At 38.4% G+C, this 7,046-nt stretch overlaps 1 non-coding gene across 1 annotated transcript; it reads left to right on the forward strand.

The window, feature by feature from the left end:
* Positions 1-3,227: 3,227 nt before the first annotated feature.
* On the forward strand, positions 3,228-3,334 carry LOC120084254 (small nucleolar RNA R71). The gene has a single exon (XR_005483619.1). It is a non-coding gene; the product is annotated as a small nucleolar RNA R71 (small nucleolar RNA).
* Positions 3,335-7,046: the final 3,712 nt, after the last annotated feature.

A 7,046-nucleotide genomic window follows, 5' to 3' on the forward strand; every position in this document is an offset into this window, starting at 1 on the left:
AGTCTAAGCTTCGCATCTTTTTTGGTCATCAAATATCTTATCGTCGAGTGGTCTGTATGGAGTATCACTTTTGACCCCAACAAGTAAGGTCTGAATTTTTCAATCGCAAAAATTACCGCTAAAAGTTCCTTCTCGGTGGTGGTGTAATTCGCCTGCGTGGAGTTTAATGTTCTACTAGCATATGCGATGGGGTGTAACATTGTTTTTACTTTTTGTGCCAAGACTGCCCCCATCTTATATCCACTGGCATCGGAGATCTGTTCGAATGGCTTTGCCCAATCAGGTGTGATCAGAATTGGCGCTGTAGTAAAAGCGTCCTTTAGTGTTTTGAATGCAATGAGGCAGTGTGAATTAAAATCAAAAGGTCTATCAGCTTCCAACAATGCATTCAAAGGTCGAGCGATTTTGGAGAAGACCTTCACAAACCTTCTGTAAAACCCCGTGTGTCCTAGGAAACACCTCAAAGCTTTCACATTCGCTGGAAGTGAAAGTTTTTCAATAGCTTCAATTTTTGCTTTGTCCACCTCTAACCCATTCTTTGAAACCTTGTGTCCGAGCACAATTCCTTCTTTGACCATAAAATGGCACTTTTCCCAGTTCAACACCAGGTTAGTTTCTTCACATCTTTTCAGTATTCTCTCCAGGTTTTGCAGACAGCTTTCATATGTTTACCCATAGACTGAGAAATCATCCATAAAGATTTAAACGGAGAAGATCGCCATCATACACCTTTCAAACGTACTGGGAGCATTGCATAATCCAAAAGGCATGCGACGAAAGGCGAACGCTCCATATGGACATGTGAACGTGGCCTTTTCTTGATCCTCTAGTGCGATCATAATTTGGTTATAGCTTCTGTACCCATCAATGAAGCAGAAATAATCATTCCCGGTAATTGGTCGAGCATTTGATCAATGAAAGGTAAGGGGAAATGATCTTTCTTTGTCACCGCGTTGAGTTTCCTGTAGTCCATACAAATTCGCCAACCTATGACGATTCTCATGGGGATCAATTCATTGTTTTCATTAGGAACTACTGTCGTCCCACCCTTTTTAGGAACACACTGCACAAGGCTGACCCACATACTATCTGCGATAGGGTAGATAATGTCGGCATCTAACCATTTGATGATTTCTTTTTTAACAACCTCTTTCATCGCAGGGTTCAGTCTGCATTGAGGTTCTATCGAGCCCTTCTGGTTTTCTTCAAGTCGAATTCGATGCATGCAATACGTCGGGCTAATACCTTTGATGTCTGCGAGCGTCTATCCGATTGCTCTAATATATTTCTTTAGAACACTGAGCAGCATGGTTTCTTTTTCTTCAGGTAACACAGAGGATATGATGACTGGTAAGGTTTTATCTTGACCAAGAAATACGTACTTCAAATGGGTTGGTAGAGTTTTAGTTCTAGTGTAGGTGGTTGCTCTAAATAGGGCTTTTATGCTTTTCTTTCTTCATCCAAATTCAGCATTTCCTCATTCTTCAATATCTCTGTTATCGCATGGCAAGTCTTTATGGATGTTGCCGCATCTTCTCTTTCTTTATTCTCTTCCTCGGACTCCCAATCTTCAATGCAAGTTTGTTCATCATCGGAATCTAATAATCCTTCTTCATCTGGGAACTTCATTGCCTTGATAATATTGAACTTGAGCTTATTTCCGTTAATGCTCATTGTGATTTCTCCCTTGTGCACATCTATTTGAGCACGACCAGTAGATAAGAATGGTCATCCCAATATAATTGGAACATCTTTATCCACCTCATAATCTAAGATAATGAAGTCTGTAGGTAGGATGAATCTGCCTATTGTTACCAAGACATCCTTTAATTTCCCTTCAGAGTGCATCAAGGATCTATCGATGAGTTGAAGAGTCACCATTGTGGGTGTTAGCTGTCCTACATTCAATCTTTTGAATATTGAAAGGGGCATTAAGTTTATGCTTACCCCAAGATCGCATAATGCTTGACCAATATAGATTCCTCCTATTGAGCAGGGTATTGTGAAACTGCCTGGGTCGCACATCTTTGGTGGGATTATAGTATTGGATTCTTGTGTCAATGCCACCGTGGTGCATCTTCCCATGCTTCTCTTCTTCGAGACAGTGCCCTTCAAAAATTTGGCATACACCGACATCTACTCTATCACTTCTATGAATGGAATATTGATGTGCAATTGTTTTAATATTTCCAAGAAGCGATGATACTGGCCTTCATCGTTATGTTTCTTTTTCAGTCTTTGAGGAAATGGAGACAGCTGTACTTTAAATGTTTCATGGTCTAAAGGCTTAGAGGTGATCGCATCTTCTGGTTCCATAGTTTTGGACTCCTTTAATTCAGACTGCGATCGAGGTTTCTTTGATTCAATCACAGGTTTCTCCTTTGACTCGGTTCTGCGAGGCTCCTTTCTGACTTCTATTATCGCCTTTCCACTTCTTAGGGTGACTGCTTAGCAGTGTTCTTTCCCTGTATTCCCTAGATTGCGTGGAAGCTCAGTTGAGCTAGGCAACGTCCCTTGGGGTCTATTCTTTAGCTCTCCTGCAATTTGTCCTATTTGAATTTCCAAATTACGGATGGATGTAGCTTAGTTTTGAAGGACTATTTCATTCTTTTCGATGTATTTCTTCAACAATTTTTCCAGGGATGATAGGGATGGTGTTTGAGAGTTTCTAGTTTGTTGTTACTGTTGTCCATTAGTTCTATGGAAAAATCCTAGCAGTCCCTCTCTCTGAGCCATGGGCTGACTACCTTGCTGTTGGTTGTTTATCCAAAAAAATTAGGGTGATTTCGCCACCCCGGGTTGTAAGTGTTTTGAAAAAGGATTGTTTTTTACAAAGTAATCTGATTGAGGATTTCATGGACATTCCTCAAAAGAATCTGATTCTTCACATACAACACAGATGGTGCTTGTTTGCTCTATCGCATTAACTTGCCCATTTCGAGTTCTTGAATTGTTTATTGTGATGCCTTGCAACAAGTTTATCATCGCATTCATCTGATTTTGTAATGATGCGATGGCACCATTACTCGCATTACCTTCTCTGGGCTTCGTTCTTTGATCGCTTTCTTGCCAATCTTCGTGGTTTTTCGAGATGTGATCAAGAATATTCTTTGCTTCATCATATGTTTTGTCCAGCAGACCTTCTACTGTTGCCGCCTTGGCAGCTATTTGTGATACAGAGTTGAGTCCATGATTAAAAAAAAATCTCCATTTGGAGGCAATCCGACAATCCATTGTGTGGGCAGTAGCATACTAGTTTCTTGAATCTCGCCCATGCGTCACTGAGCGATTCATCTCCTTCTTGCTCGAAATTGGTGATCAATTTCCTCCTTTTGGAATTTTCTGTAGGAAGAAAATACTTCTTCATAAACTTCTCCACAACTTGCTCCCATGACGTTATTTCTCCTGGTTCAAGAGAGTAAGCCCATTTTCTTGCTTTATCGCATAGTGAAAATGGAAATAACGTGAGGCGAACCTCTTCTGGGAAAATATTAGGGAACACAAAAGTGTGCAAATTTCAATGAAGCTTCGTAGATGGGCATGCGGATCTTTACCACGCCGTCCTCCAAACTGTCCTACTGTTTGTATCATTTGTAACATTACTGGCTTCATCTCGAACCTTGATCCAGCCAATGCTGGTCTCATGATTCCTGGGGAGAAATCATACAAGTTTGGTGACGCATAGTCCCAGATGGGTCTATTGCGATCATTTTTCAGTAGGATAGGATTTTCCATTATGTTGTTTTCATTTTCTACTCATTCCTCAAGTTGTTCAGCCATTCATTGAACTTTGGGTCGTACTTGAGCTCAAGAATATGTCCTTCACTCATGTGATGCTTGCTTCTTCCTTCATAGGTGGATACAACAAAGGTCGAAAGCTACAAACATCAAAGAGGTTTGATGTTAGCGCAATCTATACCGTAATCCCTGGCAACGGTGCCAAAAACCTGATGCGTTGATTTATCATGTGATGTAAGGATGTGTGGATGCGATGATCATACAAGTTTTCCTAACAAAGCCCAAGTATAAGCTTTCTTAGGGTCCTAGTAAGTCCAAGGTCAAACGCAGGGATTACTAAATAGATATACGACAGGCTCTCTGATTCTATTGCGATGGTGACAAAGAAGTAAATGGTGATTTAATTTAGATTTTCTAATGTGATGGAATTAAATGCGGAGTGATGAAAGGGTGGTGTTGTGACAAGTATGCAATGAAGGGATTAAGAAGAGATTTAGCTAGCATTTCTTAAGATTTTGTACAAGTCATGCGATCATGCTATACACAAATATTAAGCACTACATTTTTCAATGCATAATGCCACATTTCTTGTTTCTACTCTTGCTTATGCGATCTAATCCGACTCTCTCAAGCCTAGATTCTGTCTTTAGACTACTCTCTCAAGTACTCCAAATGATGAATGAAGCATACATAAGACAAGATAATCGCATAAAGTGCATAGCTTAAGTCATGCCAGCTAAACACTTCTCAACCCATTCACAAATTTAGTTACTCGTGCATGGTGTGGAGAGACTAATCATAAATTGAAATGAAGTTTCCATTTTTGCAAATAAAGTGTTGAGTACAAAAAAAAAATTGGAGTAAGAAGTATCAAGCCAGGTAAGTTTAAGAAGTATCAAGCCAGGTAAGTTATGTCTTGCTTCCTCTGGCTTTTTACACTGCTCTTATCACTTCAACTCTTTCCCAAATTGTAGAATCATACTCTCGCAAGGGTTGGGTGTCTCTCCTCTGTGCTGTTTCTGACAGTCTCTCGACCTCTCCGAAAGTAATTCCCTTCTCTCGGCTTCACCTCGCTTCCTCGCGCGCTTCCTCTGGTTTGGTAACATTGGGTATTTATAGACTTCTAGGCAAAGCAGTTCTTCTCACTAATGATTGCATGGATGGGCGGCACTAATTTCCATACCTTATTGCGCCATCTGAAAGTCACTGGAAGTTCAATGTATTTTCAACGGTATGGTCTTCAATGTCTATCAACTGTATTTCAGAATTGACTGTTATTAGCTTTACGTCCCTTCATGTTTTATTATGTTGTCACCTTTATGTAAGGTCTTTACGCGATCATCTTTGAGGTACTCTTGGATCGCAAACTCGAATGTGCCATCGCATTGTTCCTTTGGATCGCAATTTCAAACGCGCCATCGCATTCTGCCTGCATAGAATAACGCAATTTAACTGCTTTTATGCGATGAGCATTGGCGATCACAATTTCTTTTAGTTTGGCGCATTCAATCATAATATTGCCTATTTCAACATCGCTTTCTCCCATTGTTTTAATAATTTGAGCTTTAATAACTTGTATTTCTACCAGTTATCATGCTACAAACGAAATGATCATGATTCATTCACATATTGACATGAGGAGTGGGGGCGTCCTATGCAATGAGTTTACATAAGATCGGACCAAGAAATAAGTCACTCTTACTTTATTAACGTTGTTTACTGTTTAAGACTGACTATTTCAAAGTGATGACCTAAGTAACTTAACCTTAATCTTGAGCTAACTATGAACTTCTATTTATTCGGGATTATCCTTAGATTTTCGTGGGTAAGGGTTGACTCAACAGCGCTAGCTGAATAAGCTTCCCATTTCAGGGGTAGGACCAGGTAGATAATTGGGGACATAGGGTGCAAGATGGAATTCACTCCTACTCATTTTTTGGGTTAGTAGAGAGGATTTCCCTTAAATGCTGACTCTGGGTCTTGAACAAGGGGCCCTATCCTCTCATTGGCTTGAAAGGGACTCAGTTTGATGATTGGATCTCAAACCAATTGTTTATTAAAGGAAAAGTGGAATTTAAGGAATAAGAGGTAATCTCGGGAAACGGATTTTGACCCGGTCGTTATTACGAACAATTTATAAAAGGTTAACTTACTAATCATGGTATAAATATCCAGTTGACACAATATATCTATAGTGAGAGGAGTGCAATCCAGTGGACACAATATATCTACAGTGAAGGAGTGCAACTATTGGGCTTTAGTAGAGTAACTCGGTAGTTAACGAATGGGGGTTAATTTAGTTTAAAGAATTTTACAGATTAGTCTCGGATCGTTAGAGTCCATGATCTGTAGATCCATTAAGTCCCCTTACTAGCTCACAAATGGAATAAACCTTAGAATAATGTGATAAGTGAATTTGAAATGTTCAAATTCAAATTAAGGGAATTAGTAATTATATGTGATATGATTACGCGTTCAATTGTGAAATTAAACAAAATTGGAGAATAAATTAATATTTAAATATGATTTAAACATTAATTTCATGAATAAGAATTCATGGTAGTGGAATTGGTGTTTAATTAATTTAATATTTGATATTAAATTATTTAATTAATTAAATCAATTATTTTAAATTGAAAATTTGAATTTTGTAAAAATTCAATTTTAGAAAATCAATTTTTTTTAATTTAATTTTGAATTGAATTTTAAAAGAAAATTCAATTTAAATTGGTTTTTATTTTAAATTTGAGAAATTGCAAAAAGTGGAATCTTCCCACTTTAAGCACCTAGCTCAAATTCTACTTTCAATCCACTCATATCTCAAGTAGTAGCTGTTGATTTTGTGTGCAATTGGATTGCATGAAGTGCTGATACAAAATTCAACTCCTAATGCTGAGAGATGGGCATGCAAAATAATTGATTTTGCTGGAAAAAGACCTTGTTGAAGAATAGTTCTTCAGTTGCTGTAAACCAATCCACTTCTCCTCATCTTCTTCCCTTGATTTAGCTTGTTTTGAGTCCCACAACTCAATCTAAGGCTCTTAGAGGATAGTAAGGAAGTTCTAGTGGTGGTTCACGACCAGAAAAAGAGGAGATTGCAGCTGATTTTTGAGTTTGAAGAAGATCAACACAGGTATTCATAACCCTCTTATTATTTGATGAACATGCTGGTTTTGTTGCTAAAATTGATGGATTAAAGTGCTTAATGATTCTATTTTCTTCCACTGCATGCATGTTGAAACTAACACTTAAGAAGTTAGATGTAATTTGTTCAAACTAACATTTAAGGAGTTAGATGTAATTTTGGC

This window comes from Benincasa hispida, chromosome 8 (assembly GCF_027475165.1).
Source record: "Benincasa hispida cultivar pf3 chromosome 8, pf3_genome.v1.1, whole genome shotgun sequence".
Lineage (NCBI taxonomy): Eukaryota > Viridiplantae > Streptophyta > Magnoliopsida > Cucurbitales > Cucurbitaceae > Benincasa > Benincasa hispida.